The sequence below is a fragment of the Stenella coeruleoalba genome, assembly GCF_951394435.1.
Source record: "Stenella coeruleoalba genome assembly, chromosome: 13".
NCBI classification, from domain to species: Eukaryota; Metazoa; Chordata; class Mammalia; order Artiodactyla; family Delphinidae; genus Stenella; species Stenella coeruleoalba.
In genome coordinates this window covers 34882205-34898290 of record NC_137159.1, presented here as the reverse complement: position 1 = coordinate 34898290, position 16086 = coordinate 34882205, and the positions used below count along the sequence as shown (strand labels likewise).

Here is a 16086-nt window from a genome sequence, read left to right as displayed (position 1 = left end):
TAGACTGAAAGTGAGGGGATGGAAAAAGATATTCCATGCAAATGGAAATCAAAAGAAAGCTGGAGTAGCAATACTCATATCAGATAAAATAGACTTTAACCTAAAGAGTGTTACAAGATATAAGGAAGGATACTACATAATGATCAAGGGATTGACCCAAGAAGAAAATATAATAATTATAAATATTTATGCACCCAACATAGGAGCACCTCACTACATAAGGCAAACGCTAACAGCCAGAAAAGGGGAAATCGACAATAACACAATAATAGCGGGGGACTTTAACACCCCACTTACAACAATGGACGGATCATCCAGACAGAAAATGAATAAAGACACACAAGCTTTAAATGACACAATAGACCAGATAGATTTAATTGATATTTACAGGATATTCCACCCAAAAGTGGCAGAATACACTTTCTTCTCAAGTACACATGGAACATTCTCCAGGATAGATTACATCTTGGGTCACAAATCAAGCCTTGGAAAATTCAAGAAAATTGAAATTGTATCAAGCATCTTTTCTGACCACAACACTATGAGATTAGAAATCAATTACAGTAAAAAAAAAAAACTGTAAGAAACACAAACACATGGAGGCTAAACAGTGCACTGCTAAATAATTAAGAGAGCACTGAAGAAATCAAAGAAGAAATTTAAAAATACACAGAAATAAATGACAATGAAAACACGATGACCCAAAACCTCTGTGATGCAGCAAAAACAGTTCTAAGAAGGAAGTTTATAGCAATTCAGTCTCATCTCAAGAAACAAGAAAAATCTCCAACAATTTAACCTTATACTTACAGCAACTAGAGAAAGAAGAACAGGGAAAACCCAATGTTAGTAGAAGGAAAGGAATCATAAAGAGAAGAAATAAATGAAATAGAAAGGAAGAAAACAATAGCAAAGATCTGTAAAACTAAAAGTTGTTTCTTTGAGAGATAAACAAAATTGATAAACCTTTAGCCAGACTCAGCAAGAAAAAAAAGGAGAGGACACAAATCAATAAAATTAAAAATGAAAAAGGAACAATTACAGTGGACACTGCAGAAATATAAAGGATCATAAGAGAGTACTACAAACAACTATATGCCAATAAAATGGACAGCCATGAAGAAATGGGCAACTTCTTGGAAAGGAACAACTTTCCAAGACTGAATCAGGAAGAATTCGAAAATATAAACAGACCAATCACAAGTAATGAAATTGAAACTGTGATTAAAAATCTTCCAATAAACCAAAGTCCAGGACCAGAAGGCTTCACAGGCAAATTCTATCAAGCATTTAGAGAAGAGCTAACACCCATCCTTCTCAAACTCTTCCAAAGAATTGCAGAGGGAGGAACACTTCCAGCTCATTCTACGAGGCCACCATCACCTTGATACCAAAAGCAAAGCTGTCACAAAAAAAATTACAGACCAATATGACTAATGAACATAGATGCAAAAATCTTCAACAAAATACTAGCAAACAGAAACCATCAACACAGTAAAAGGATCATACACCATGATCAAGTGGTATTTATCCCAGGGATGCAAGGATTCTTTAATATATGCAAATCAGTGAATGTGATAAACCATATTAAAAAACTAAAGAATAAAAACCATATGATCATCTCAATAGATGTAGAAAAAGATTTTGACAAAATTCGACACCATTTATGATAAAAACTCTCCAGAAAGTGGGCATAAAAAAGGAACCTACCTCAACATAATCAAGGCCATATACAACAAACCCACAGCAAACATCATCCTCAGTGATGAAAAACTGAAAGCATTTTCTCTGAGATCAGTAATAAGACAAGGATGTCCACTCTTGCCACTGTTATTCAGCATCATTTTGGAAGTCCTAGCCACAGCAATCAGAGAAGAAAAAGAAATAAAAGAATACAAATTGGAAGAGAAGTAAAGCTGTCACTCTTTGCAGATGATGTTGATACTATACATAGAAAATCCTAAAGATGCCACCAGAAAACTACTAGAACTAATCAATGAATTTGGTAAAGTTGTGTAGGATACAAAATTAATGCACAGAAATCTCTTGCATCCCTATACACTAACAACAAAATATCAGAAAGAGAAATTAAAGACGCAATCACATTTACCACTGCAACAAAAAGAATAAAAACCTAGACATAAACCTACCTAAGGAGGCAAAAGACCTGTACTCAGAAAACTGTAAAACACTTAAGAAAGAAATCAAAAATGACACAAACATATGGAGAGATAACACCATGTTCTTGGATTGGAAGACTCAATATTGTGAAAATGACTATACTACCCAAAGCAATCTACAGATTCAGTGCAATACCTATCAAGTTACCAATGACATTTCCACAGAAGTAGAACAAAAAAATTTACAATTTACAAAGACCTCCAATAACCAAAGCAATCTGGAGAAAGAAAAACAGAGCTGGAGGAATCAGGCTCCCCAACTTCAGACTATACTACAAAGCTACAGTAATTAAGACAGTATGGTACTGGCACAAAAACAGAAATATAGATCAATGGTACAGGATAGAAAGCCCAGGGGAGATAAACCCACACACCTATGGTCACCTAATTTATGACAAAGGAGGCAAGAATGTACAATGGAGAGAAGACAGCCTATTCAGTACATGGGGTTGGGAAAACTGAACAGCTACATGTAAAAGAATGAAATTGTAACACTACCTAACACCATACACAAAAGTAAACTCCAAATGGATTAAAGACCTAAATGTAAGACCAGACACTATAAAACTTCTAGAGGAAAACATAGGAAAAACACTCTTTGACATAAATGACAGAAAGATCTTCTCTGATCCACCTCCTAGAGTTATGAAAATAAAAACAAAAATAACCAAATGGGACCTAATGAAACTTAATAGCTTTTGCACAGCAAAGGAAACCATAAACAAGATGAAAAGACATCCCTCAGAATGGGAGAAAATATTTGCAAACGAAGCAACAGATGAAGGATTAATCTCCAAAATATACAAACAACTCAAGCAGCTCAATATCAAGAAAACAAACGACCCAATCACAAAATGGGCAGAAGACCTAAATAGACATTTCTCCAAAGAAGACATATAGATGGCCAAGAGGCACATACAAAGATGGTCAACATTACTAATCATTAGAGAAATGCAAATCAAAACTACAATGAGGTATCATCTCACGCCAGTCAGAATGGCCATCATCAAAAAATCTACAGACAACAAATGCTGGAGAGGGTGTGGAGAAAAGGGAACCCTCTTGTACTATTGGTGGGAATGTAAATTGATACAGTCACTATGGAGAACAGTATGGAGGTTCCTTAGAGAACTAAAAGTAGACCATATGACCGAGTAATCCCACTACTGGGCATATACCCTGAGAAAACCATAATTCAAAAAGTCAAATGTACCCCAGTGTTCATTGTAGCACTATTTACAGTAGCCAGGACATGAAAAGAACCTAAGTGTCCATCAACAGATGAATGGATAAAGAAGATGTGGTACATGTATATAATGAAATACTATTCAGCCATAAAAAGGAATGAAATTGGGTCATTTGTAGAGATGTGGATGGACCTAGAGTCTGTCATACAGAGTGAAGTAAGTCAGAAAGAGAAAAACAAAAACCGTGTATTAACATATGTATGTGGAATATAGAAAAATGGTATAGATGAACCTGTTTGCAGGGCAGGAATAGAGACGGAAATGTAGAGAATGGACATGTGGACACGGCGGGGAAGGGGAGGGTGAGATGAATTGGGAGATTAGGTTTGACATAAATACACTACCATGTGTAAAATAGATAGCTAGTGGGAACCTGCTGTATAGCACAGGGAGCTCAGCTCAGTGCTCTGTGATGACCTAAATGGGTGGGATGGTGCAGGGAGGGAGGTCCAAGAGGGAAGGGATATATGTATGCATATAGCTTATTCACTTTTTTGTACAGCAGAAACTAACACAACATTGTAAAGCAACTATACTCCAATAAAAAATAAAATATTTTTTTGAAGGTACCTCATTAGTTCTACCAGTAAATCTCATCACTGGAAGTAGCGATTTGGCAATTAAAAGTCAAACTTCAAGTAAGGGCAGGAGAACTAGTTCTAGAGAAACAAATAGGGCCACCTCCCATTGAGCTGACTTGTACTTTGAACTTTCCTAGAATTTATTTTTCTCAGGGACCTTTGGGAACTGAGCAGGTTTCAGTTCATCAATAATACCTGTGTTTGTTTATATATCATCTGTGCCAGAGGACTCCAAGTATTTTAGAGGTGGCCCGTGTGTCCGTGTTTGGCCAGATTATCTCAGGGGGCCTTTCATCTTTCATCTCTAATTCTTCGTGGTGCCTGCTGTGGTTGGTCCTGTGGGGCAGGGTGACGCTATGACTCCTGGTCCTCACAGGAGACCAGATGCCCTGGGAGTCTGCCCGGTGTGTGTTATTACAGCATTCATGCAAAGTCTGCTGATCCTGGTATAATTCATGCACTTGTTTATTGATTCAGTTATTCAGTGAAAGTTAATGATTGCCTAGTATACGCTGAGCCCTACGCTTTGTGATAGGAAACAAAAATAAGTAAAATACTGGCTTCCCCTCATATGACCCAAAGTCTAGTGGGGAAAACAGACCCATATATAGGTTTTTTTTTCCCCCATTGCCCTTTATTTATTAAAAATTTTTTCTTACAATTTTATTGCGATATAATTGACATGCAGTACTGTGTAGGTTTAAGGTGAACAGCATAATGATTTGATTTATATATATCATGAAGTGATTGCCACAGGGAGTTTAGTGAATACCCACCTCATATTGGTATAAAATTAAAGAAATAGGAAAAATCAGCTTTTCTTATGATAACTTCATAGATGTTTTGAAGCAGTGCAGCAGGGCACCAAAGACAAATGCCCCAGGTTTTCTGATGCTTAACCGAAGTTCTCTAATCCTGATAAGGGACTAGAGAGAGATGTTGAGGGGAAGCTTCCTTGAGAGGCAAACAACCTGTATGTTAATGAATACCTAAGAGGATGCCATTTACTTTTCTTCCTATTACCTCCCTTTCTAGCTGGGGCTTGACATGTTTCAAAATTAGACAGATGGAGCCATTGGAGATATAACTCAAGGCAGAACAAGGAACAAAGATTCCCTTGCGTGTAAAAATGCACAGGCGGTGTGGCGAGAGGTGGTCAGTGATGGCCAGGTGAAGAGCTAGTAGCTTGTTTCCCTCTTGCGCTAGGACATGGTTGCCTCTTTTCTTTCTTTCTTCTTCTACCCAGTAATTAATTGTCCCCTGCCTCTGTGCCCAGACCATAACAGGCACAGAAGAATGTAGTATGAAATTAGAGCAGTTACATGTAGCTACAGAATTGTAGAAGTAGGGTGGTTCAGGAAGTTCCACCTGATGGCTCTGATTTCCATGCTGAAGGAGAGCTCAGTCTTTCTTAGACTCGGGTGTGGGAGGGGTTGTCTAGGTGGTAAGGAGAGTAGGGAAGTTTGGAGCAATCACTGAGATGAACGGGGAAGGGAGCTGACCGCTGACAAGGGTAAGGGTTGGAAGGTGGAGCTCTGGCCTCAGCAGCTGGGATCAGAGCTTGCAATCGTTTTAATCATTCCAGCTGTGCTGTAGGTGGGACCAGAAGAGGCAGATTCTTGCATCGATCTGAGGATGGTGTCTTTCTGAATGAATTTGGAGGAAAGGATAAAGATGCAAAAGAAAGGAGGCTGCAGGTAAGTGAGTAGCTTGAAGATCAAGCTAAGAATTCAGGCTGGAGGAGAGACCAAGAGGGGTATGAGAGCCTGAGATGAAATGGAGAGATCAAGGAATCCTCTCAGAGATTCAAAGCAGTTGTAGAATTACTTCGCAATAGAATTTTCATTTTTTTATTTATTTTTTAACCCAGCAACAGCAGCCTGAGTTCTAGATGTTAGTTTGGCACCTGGCAGGCCAGGAGATATTAAGGAGGTCTGTTTGATTGGGTTTAGCTTCTTTAGACAAAAGTATTGGTTGGGGAAGGCCAGAAGCAGGGATCTTGGAGAAAAGAGAAAAGTAAGGAAAAGGTGAAAGGAAATAGGCCACAGGGAAAAGCTGCTGATGGTGCCTGTGAGCAATCACACTGACAAAGAGGCCCGTGACACAGCCTTGCTCTCCCAGAGCATCACCATTCTACCAGCTGACGCCCCATCAGGACACACCAGTGGTGATTTAGAGGAAGCTCTCCTGCTCTCCTTGGTAGTTTACTGCAGTGCACATGGAGTTTTTCATTGGCACACTTTCTCTAAAATTTTCTTTGTGTGCAAGCAATGGTCACATCTTAATGCAAAACAACCTTTGGAAAATAAACACTTTTTCATGTTGCATTTAAAAGTAAAAGAGTTTCCCAGTAATTTAGCCTTGCCTGAGGTTTGAGAAGTGTGCAGACATTCAAGAACCAGCCCCATTTGGTTAAATTCTCAAGGAAATCACATGTCTTTCATTGAGATCTTTCTTAGATTCTCTTGAAACAACTCAAAATTTCCATTGCTTTTATTTATTTTTTTGTTTTACGTTATTGGACTGAAAACTTATTATCAATATAATACACATTCCCTTTATTTTCAGAGTCTTATTCCTAATTTAGGCATCTGATACTTGTTGACTGATTAGTTGCCTGGCCTTTCACTCTTCTGCCCAGGGGCAGCCAGGACTGTGGCCTTTAGGCTAGTTCCATAGGACGTTAATTAGTGAAAAGCTGAAAAGGTTCAGTGGTCAAAAAGGTTGGAGACACTCTGGATAAAACAATGTTAAGCAGAGTTTTTTCTTTTGCTGCTGACTTTCTGAGAGGTTTTTCTATGCTAAGAAGCATTGGGAATTTCCGAGGGAGACAAAGGGTACAGTATGTGTACCTCCTTTTGAACATAGGGTCTTATTTTGTTAGAGAATCTTCTGGGACTGATACTTTATAGAATACACTTTGGAGCGTACAGCATTAAAATTTCTGAAAGAGAATAGTGAGGCAGAAAAGGAATGAAACTCAGAATAATGGACTTCATACACAAAAAGGCAAGATGCAAATTCTTCGTTAGTTCAACTTCGGTAATTGTTACATCATTTCTGTGCTCCATCTCCGTGCTGTCCTTGCTACCAGGTTAATCTTCCTAAAATATAATTTTGTCGGATTGCTCTTCTATTCACAGGACTTTGTGTTATCTAAAGTTGAGGCAGATGGTGTTTTCCAAAGATTAATCTCCTATCTATCTACCTATCTGTCTTCTTACAAGTGACTGATAACTCCTTTCATATACTCTTCTTACAATGTGACAACACTCTTCTAACCAAGAGGTGAGGTCTCCCCTTGAAAATAGGAGACTTGTAACTCCTTCAGTTAGGAGTATATGAAAGTGATGTGTGTGACTTCCAGTGTTAGGTCATGAAAAGGATATGGCTTCCTCCTCTCTCTCTCACTCTGTCTCTCTCTTTCAACACTTCCCCTTGGAACTCAGGCCCTGGGCTCTGAGGTAGTCTGAGCTAGCCCACGTGAAGAGGCCCTTGTGGAGAAGAACTGAGACCCCCAGCCCGCCCTCAGCATCAACTTCCAGAATGTAAGTGAATGAGACTTTAGATGGTTCCATATCTCCCTCTGCTCTTGAGCCTTCCAGGTGAGCCCCAGACATTGTGGAGCAGAGACAAGCTGCCCACTGTGCTTTGTCTGAATTCTTGACCCACAGAAACTATGGGCATAATAAATGGTTGTTATACAGCAATAAAATTTGGAGTACTTTGTAACATAGCCATCGTAACTGGAACGAAAGGGTAAAACTCTGGATTATTAATCTGACATTAAAGGTCCCTCTCCACTGTGGTCCCAAACTACCTTCCATTCTCTTCCACTATTCCTTTATGAGTTCAGTGCTGAAAATCCAGCTACCTTATTTTTCATCTCCACAAAAGTCATATTTTCCTTCCTGTACATCTTTGTGTGTTAGGTTGTAAGATCTTTGAATAGTTCTTTCAGCCACATTTTCTCAGCACTTAATACAGTGCTAAGAATACAGAGTTGTTTAATAAATATGTGAAAAATAAATCAATGAATAAATGAATGGCATCATTCTCCTAGATAGACATACTTTTCCTACACTTTCCCACATATTTCAAGTTCTGTTCCACCTAAAAGACTAAGTTCAAATGCTACTGCTTGGTAAAGCTTTCTCCACTTATTCCCCAATTAAGCAATTCATTCCTACCTTGAGTGCCAGGATAATACGTTGCATATACTAATTTTATAGCCTTCAATATTTATCAGTTGCAGTGATTTTGCAGCACACCGTGGGCTTATATACAATTCCTCCAGTTAGTTCTTAAGGTCCTTTAGGACAGGACTGTGCCCTAGTCTCCTTTTCCTTCTTGTCCTCCTCTTGCTTCTCCTTTTCCTTCTTTAATTCTCCTTAGGACCTATGGTATACAGTGTATGTTCAGAATCTCTTTTTTGATTTTTATGAGCCAAGAACAAAACAGTAACCTCCAAAACAAAATAATTACAAAAATCTAGCTCAAGTTTTGTAGTCTGTTCAAATCCAGAGAGATCCCACTGAACTTTCTATACCATTGAGACCACATTGTGAGCATTGTGCACTGTTCTAGGAGAATGAGGTGTTATGAAGAAATTAACACACTGGAAGATGGGGTTCATAGACTCCCAGCCAGGCAGAATAGAGCAGAGCATGTAAAGGCAGGTGTGGGGCTGAAAAGCAGGTTGGTAATTGGCATCTGGGCCCACAGACCACACTGACACAAGCATCCATCTCTCACTTGAACTCTGGGTCTCCTTAAATCCCTTCTGACCTTCCTGCCATTTGCTCTCTAAACTGTAGCCAGAAGGGTACCTTTAAAACGAAGATCTAATCGTGTCGCTCCTTTCTTGAGCCCTTCTGATAGATTCCCATTTACATTAGGGTGTGCACCCACGGTCCTTTGCATACGTGGTCTGGAAGGCCCTGTGTGGTCTGCCCCTTGTTCCTCTTTATAGTTTCCTCTAACACCAGGCTTCTTAATCTTTGCAGTGCAGCTATAATGGTCTTCTTTCAGTTTCTTGAATGTGCTGTTCTCCTTTTCTGCCACAGGTCCTTTGTACATAGGTTTTCCCTTTCTCTGGTATGTTACCCTCACTCCTCAGCCCCCAGATAACCCAGAAATTCTTTCTTCAGAATTCAGTTCAATCAACCTTCCTTCATAGAAGCTTTCTCTGGTCTCCCTGACTGGATCAATTGCACCATTTTAATATAACTGTCTCTAGCTATCCGTTATTTACTTCTGTGTTTTTATTTCTCTCTCTCTTTCTCCCCATCCCCTATATCCATTTAATATCTATCTTCTGTTCTAGACTATAAACTTCAGAAACACAGGAATTATGTCTTTTTTCTATGTTCAACAATGCCCGCTCAATACCTAGCACAGTGCCTGGCATGTAAAAGATGCTTAATAAGTGAATAAATGTACAAACACACAGGCATATGATTTGCTAATTCATTTTTACTGAGTTGAAGTTAAAAGCATCTTGGGAACCAGTGCTAGTTGTCTGTTTTTTGTTGTATTCTTGAAATACTGAATTCACTACTGGGCTTATCATGGGCATCATTTAAATATTAGAAAAATGACAGTCATTTTTTTCTATTTGAGAGGACTCTAAGGAAACTCTTTCTCTGCATAAAAATATAACATCCCTCTGAAGCTATTTCCCTTATCCTTATACTTCCTGAGATCCTCAGCTCTCCCCAGTGTCTCCAATCTTCAATCATTAATTCTCCCATGAGGGAAGGCCTCTAAAAATGCTGCCTTTATTTACTGGGTGATTTTGAAACGTAGTCTATTCTGGGAATAAAAACTCAAACTGAAATGCTTGGAGTTTTCCCACTGGGAATTTAAACCACTTGATTCTAAGAATATGGTGACAGGAACACAGGGAAAAATAGATGAGATTCTGAATTGCAAGAATTCCCCAGGACTCACTGGAAAGCTACCTAAGGACAGAGGAAAAAACCCAATCAAACAATTTTCTACAAAGGGCCATATTGGGGGCAGTGTCCTGTTCACTTATTTCTTTGGCTATAGTGTTTCCATCCTTAGCAGCTGCGTCTGAATCTGGCAAAGAATCGTGGCACCATTGGTCCCCAAGTCAGTTTGTGGGGAGGTTGCATTTGGTAGCACAGGTGCTATCTGGATTTTCAATTTGCCATAAGAACACCCTCTCCTAGGCTTGAGGTTTTTAGAGGATGGTGAGATGGGCAAGATGGGCAATAAAAGAGAAATATGACATTGCTCATGAGTGATTGTTGTCATTATTTATTCCCCATCCCTTAACCCATAGGTGAAGTGTTCTAGTCAGGACTTTAGCTGACTGGGAGACTTTCTGTGTCTGCCAGATGGAGGAAATAAAAACCTAAAGGGATATATTTTTGCAGTGTTTACAGTGAATGGAAGTTTCCTTAAATATATAATCAGAGGTAATTAGACTCCGTGGTGTAAGAAGGGGTATAAACACTATTGACATGCTAGTCTCGGAATAGGCACATCTGACTTGATTTGCCTTTGACAGTTCCTGATTTTCAATATTTTTGATATTTTGGGAAGCAGATGTGATGAGGGTAAAGAAGTTTAAGCTTGAGAATAACATCTCTTGGTTCCAAAATAATATTGCTTGTTTGTGATCTCTCAACTTTTTAACCTGCAGAGAGACACTGGCTCATGCAAAGATATCAGTCTAGGGCTTAGTGATTCAGATCGTCAAGATGGAGGATTCTATCTGCCACCAGACTAATAAGCTTGCATTAAAGGTACTGAAATTCTCTGCCACGGGGGTTGACATCTTTACTCTCGGGTAAATTTTTTTACATTCACCCCTTCCAGTCTCGAGGCAGACTTGATGTCATAGTATTTTGTTGTGCCTGTCAGCAGACTATCACGTCATGCTCTTAGTATTGTGTAAAAATATAAAACATATAACAATATAAGAACAGTATGATTATTAATAACTCCAAATGGGAACAAATGGTGTTACCTCTATTTGAGACATTTGACATGTTTCAGATATGTTCCCCTTGTTTGCATACCATGCCAGCCTGGAGGTAGAATCTGGGTACTAAACTATCACAGCATTTATTTTAAGGCTTGGTGCCTTCCCATAGACCCCCATATAAATGCTTCCAGACCTCACTGCTTATGCTGATATGCAACAGATTATCTTAGAGCTTAGCGACTAAAAACAGCAAACGTCTGTTACCCCAGAAAAAGTAGTTTCTGTGGGTTAGGAACTTGAGAGTGGCTTAACTGGGTGACTTGGATGTCTCATGAGATCATGACAAAATACCATTTGGGGTTGCAGTCATCTGAGAGCTTGACTGAGGCTGGAGAATCAGCTTCCACTGTGGCTCACTTACATGGCCATTGGCAGGAGGCCTCAGTTTCTTATCACATGGGCCTGTTCGTGAGTGTCCTCATGACATGGCAGCTGGGTTTCCCCAGAGTGAGAGATTGAAAGAGAGCAAGGAGGAAGCCACTTTCCCTCTTATGTCCTCATCCTAGGAGTCATGCTGCTTCACATCCACATTCTATTCCTCAGGTCACTAAGTTCAGTTTAGAGGTAAGGGAACAGGAATTAGTCTCCATCTTGTGAAGACAGGAGTATCAAGGAATTGGTTGGTATACTTTCAAGCCACCTCATTGCTGACTGTGACCTACTCTACATTGAAATGTTTATTTCTTGTTTGAACTTTAAGATCTCGTCACCTTCCACTGCTACTGCAGAAGGAACCGTGATACCTCCATGCAGGAGCTGCAGCTAGCTTTATAAACATCTCCCGTCCTGCCTGAGGAGAAGAACGCCAGGCACACCTTGCAGGGAACCTATTTGGGTTAAACCTAAGTTTCTCATTTTAAGAAAGACAGCCATTTGAGGTTTTGTGAGCAGTCTAGTTTCTACTAATGAAGGATGTCAACTAACTTTGTGATGGGCTTCCTTTGTTTTGGAAAAAAAAATCTTCAAAACTAAATTTATATATCCAAAAGTTCAGCAGATCTCCCCTGTATCCTGCACTGAGCTGGGAAGAGGTAGAAACTCCTTTCCAGGGACTTTATGATACATTCCTCCCAGGTGGTTTTTGTCAGGACTCTGTAAGTCCACTAAAATTTGCGTCCTAATTAGGAATGGGTGAGAGGCTCTTGGCGGGAGGAGATGGCTCAGGGATCTGGACGCCTGATGCAGACTTAGAACCCCAGGGCCCAGGTTGTCCTTAGAAAGGGCTGGCTCTAAACATACCCTATGGCCAAGGTTTGGACCCACCCTGACTCTGACACCCTTGTAAGATCAGCCAAGTCCATTCCTCCTCAGGACCTTTGCACTGGCTTCCAGGCATGAGCCTCCAATATTCATGGTCCACTTTGTTGCTTGGCTCATTTCTTTTTTGTCATCTAAGATCACAGCTGAAATGCCACCTCTTCATTGAGGCTTTTTGTCAGACCTCTCAGTCTAGAGTAATCGTCTTTGCACTAGCAGGCCCTCTTTAAGAGTCTATCCTACTTTATTTCCTTCAAGGGTATGTTCATCTTTGAATGTATCTTGTTCATTTTCTGCTCATTTGGTCTACCTTAAAAATTGAATGTTTGGACCAGGAGAGTAAGGGATCTTGTTTTCATTTTTCTCTGCTGCATCCTCAGCATTTACAGCAGTGCCTGATGCATAGCAGGTGCTCAGCAAATATTTATTTGATGAATGAATGAGTGGGTGAGTGATGGAATGAGCATGGATTCTGCTGTGAAATGAAAAACACAAGATTAACATTATGGACTGAGCAGTCTGTGTGTTCTTGGGCTTGTCTGGTAAAGAGAAGCACTGCTAACCTAGGCAGGTAAGCCTTGGAGTCATTACAACTTGAATATCAAGGAAATGTGACTTTTTTGGTATCTGAATTATTAAAGCAGGGCCTACCTTTTACATGTGTTTTCTGGGCACCCCAGTCCTACCGCTTGGCCGGCTCACTAGCACACATCTTGTGTCTTACTGACCCCGGAGGTGAGAATTAGATTACCCCTCATCCAACATGAGGCTTCATCTTGCCTCTGTCTTCTTCCCCTTGATCCTCCCATTTTTTCCTTCTGTGGCCATCTTTACCTTAGCTCAGTTGCTAAGTTCAACTCATGGGCCTTGCTTCTCTCTCTTTTAACTGCCTTACATATTTTTCCATTTGGAATTTTTCTTACACATAATTAGAAATTGAAAGGTGATGAAGAAAATACAAATAATACAAACGCCAATGAATCTCTGAGTGCCCGAGTCTGCAGTTATTGGCATTTTCCCTTTTGCGTTCCAATGGTATTTTTACTGTTCCTCTGCCACATCTCCCCCTTTTGTCTCTAGGGAGAAGTCTTTGCTGCTGACGTTTTTAAAGGGTTTCACAAGTGAAGGGAAAATAAAGGACAGACTAGAAAGAGGGAAAAGTGTTATTTGAAGCCAGCTGAGGCCACTTAGGGAAACTGGGTACAGTCCTTTCCAAGTGCATCCCGTTGTGGAAGCATACTGCAGCCCCTGTGCTTTGCTACCCTGAGCTACTTGGCAAATAATGCCCCTTCTTTGAGAGGTGACTGCATCTTGTCTGGGTGTGGCTTGACCCATATCAAAGATTTTACAAAATGCAAAATTATTTGGCTGTACTAGATTCAGAAAAATCCTGCAACTGAGCAATGGATAGATTAGCATTATTATTAAATAGGTGCAATGGCAATGAAAACTCAAGATAAGGCCATTAACAGAGTGAGTAGCCTGGATAAGACTGTCCCTCCAGATCCATTCTCCACCCCTTTCTCCATTCTGTTCTGAGCCTCCAGAAGGCTGCCCATGTGGGGTGTAGCTTTGGGCTCCTGTGTGCTCTGGTTTCTAGCTGAATTTGGCCAATGGGAGGCATCAGCAGAGAATCAGAGGGCAAGAGGAGAGTAAGGTCAGGTTATTAACTCCTCTGGCTTGTGTCCAGTGGATGATCTACAGGTGGCCCTCTAGATATATCCATCTCTCAGTTTCTGGTAACTTCTCCCTCCCCTTTGTCTCTTCACTTTAGGGGCATCTTCATAAGAGCTGTCGTAACAGCTCTTCACAACACCGGGGCCTGAGGTGCTGCACTGATCTTTGCTGTTTCTCTAAATTTTGTCCATACCTTGGGAATCAGTCGCTTTATTAAATTCTCCTCAGATTGATGATGCCATTTGTTTTCTACCAGGACCCGTATGCTTCTGAAATTCAATCTCAATCTTCCGGTTTAAGCCTAAAGGTAGAACAATGTCAAAACTTGGGGACATTCTTCGTAGTAGTTTGTTCTTCAGTATTCTGAGAAAAGAAAGTGAGCACACATACTTGTAAATTATTTACATTGAAAAGGTGTATATACACGTGCTCATGAATTAAGAAATATTTTGGTCTCATTTCTAAGTGATGCCTGATGACTGTAGTTTGATTGATCAGCAAAAGGAGGGAGTCCATCAGGAACCACGGGCTAAATCCCTCTGGGCGCCTCAGCAGCTGAGGCCATCACTCAAAATTTAATGGTGGCAGATTTTCCTTTTGACCCGTAGTGCCATTCAGGAGCTAACATCCGCCCTGCCCCTTCCATATTCCATGTTGTCTGATGGATCGTCTTCTTCCTCTTTGGAAAGTTGGAAATTAGGAAGAAGTATTCAACTTGTCGTTATCCAAGTAATAAAACCACCAGAATAGCCAGCGGACTTTGCTTATCACTCTTTACAAGATAAACTTTTTATTTTGGGATGATTTTAGAGTTACAGAAAATTTGCAAATAGAGTACAGAGAGTTCCCATACACCCTTCACCCAGCTTTCCCTAATGTTCATGTGTTACATAACAATGCCAGTTTGTCGAAACTAAGAAATTAGCATTGATATATTTCTATTAACTAAACTCTAGAATTCATTTAGATTTCACCAGTTTCCCACTAATATCCTTTTTTGTGTGTAGAATTCAATCCAGGATAACACGTTGTTCTAATCTGCGGTCGTTTCTCAGATTTTCCTTACCTTTCATGACCTTGACAGTTCGATTTTAAAATTAACTGGAAACTCATGAATGTAATTAGGACACCGTGTCTAATTTTATATTCCTATCCAGGAGAGGTAAGAATTAGTTCAAGCTTTTGTCATCCTGTAGATCCCCCCCTTAGAAGACAGCTGCTCCACCTCTGCCTTGCACATCTCTATTAGTGATAATATTGAGTGTGTTTTGATTCACAGTGAAAATGGAGTGATTTTGAGGACATGCATCTTAGCTTGCGATCAGTGCCTGCTTATCGTAGTAGCCAGCAGCTTTTATTAGCTCTCTGTCTGGAGAAATGAAAATATCTCTTTTAGGAAAGAGTCCATTTATTTTTCCCAGTGGCTTCCCCTTTGAAGCCAGTCGATAAACTCCCTTAGGTGGCAGTCACTTATAATAATTTTGAATAACACCCTGAGCCTAAGTTCCCGTAAAAGCCTGGCCTGTTGGTTGGTCTTTCTTGAGCTTTCATTGTTATCACTATGAGGGTAATATTCTTTCTTGCAAAAAGCTTTTAAGTATTACTTTGTGAAAGGTGTTAGAAAGGTGAAAATGATAATTAAATCTTATCTCGAGTGTAATTTTATGATTACATAGCATTATTCCCTAGAACTATGCTTTCGAAATTGTTGTGGGCCCACAAATGCCTCTTGTGTATCACGGTAGAGAAAGTGCTAAAATGGGGCTTTGTTGTCCAGTTATTTTTATGTCAGCATCTGAATGGATTCTCAGTCTAGGCAGCCACTCACTTGTGTTCATTCTTCTCATCCATGTGACTAAATGAAGAGGCATGACTTCTACAACCTTATTTTGGATGAAGATAAAGCTAGAGCACCAAAGCTAAGACACTGGGACTAAAGGAGTAAACATCCCTCCTCCTGATGACTCTAACCTTCTGTGAACTGTTGTATCTTACAATCTTCAGGGACTTAAGGTCAGTTAAGCAGCCTCAGTTTTGCATACTTCACCTATCTGTTGGGAGGATACCTTCAGTTATATTCATTTATTTATTCAGGCACTTACAGAGCATTGATAATGTGCTAGATG

At 40.0% G+C, this 16086-nt stretch overlaps 1 protein-coding gene across 16 annotated transcripts in view; it reads left to right on the top strand.

Annotated features, from left to right (window-relative positions):
* The window catches only part of MEIS1 (Meis homeobox 1), a 964979-nt gene that overhangs the window by 342298 nt on the left and 606595 nt on the right, over positions 1–16086 (top strand). The window contains exon 8 of one of the 16 annotated variants that reach the window (XM_079941526.1): positions 5594–5705. The exons of the other annotated variants lie outside the window; for them this stretch is intronic. The gene's annotated coding sequence lies outside the window, so the exon portion shown is untranslated. The remainder of the gene's footprint in view (positions 1–5593; positions 5706–16086) is intronic. 16 annotated transcript variants of the gene reach the window in all.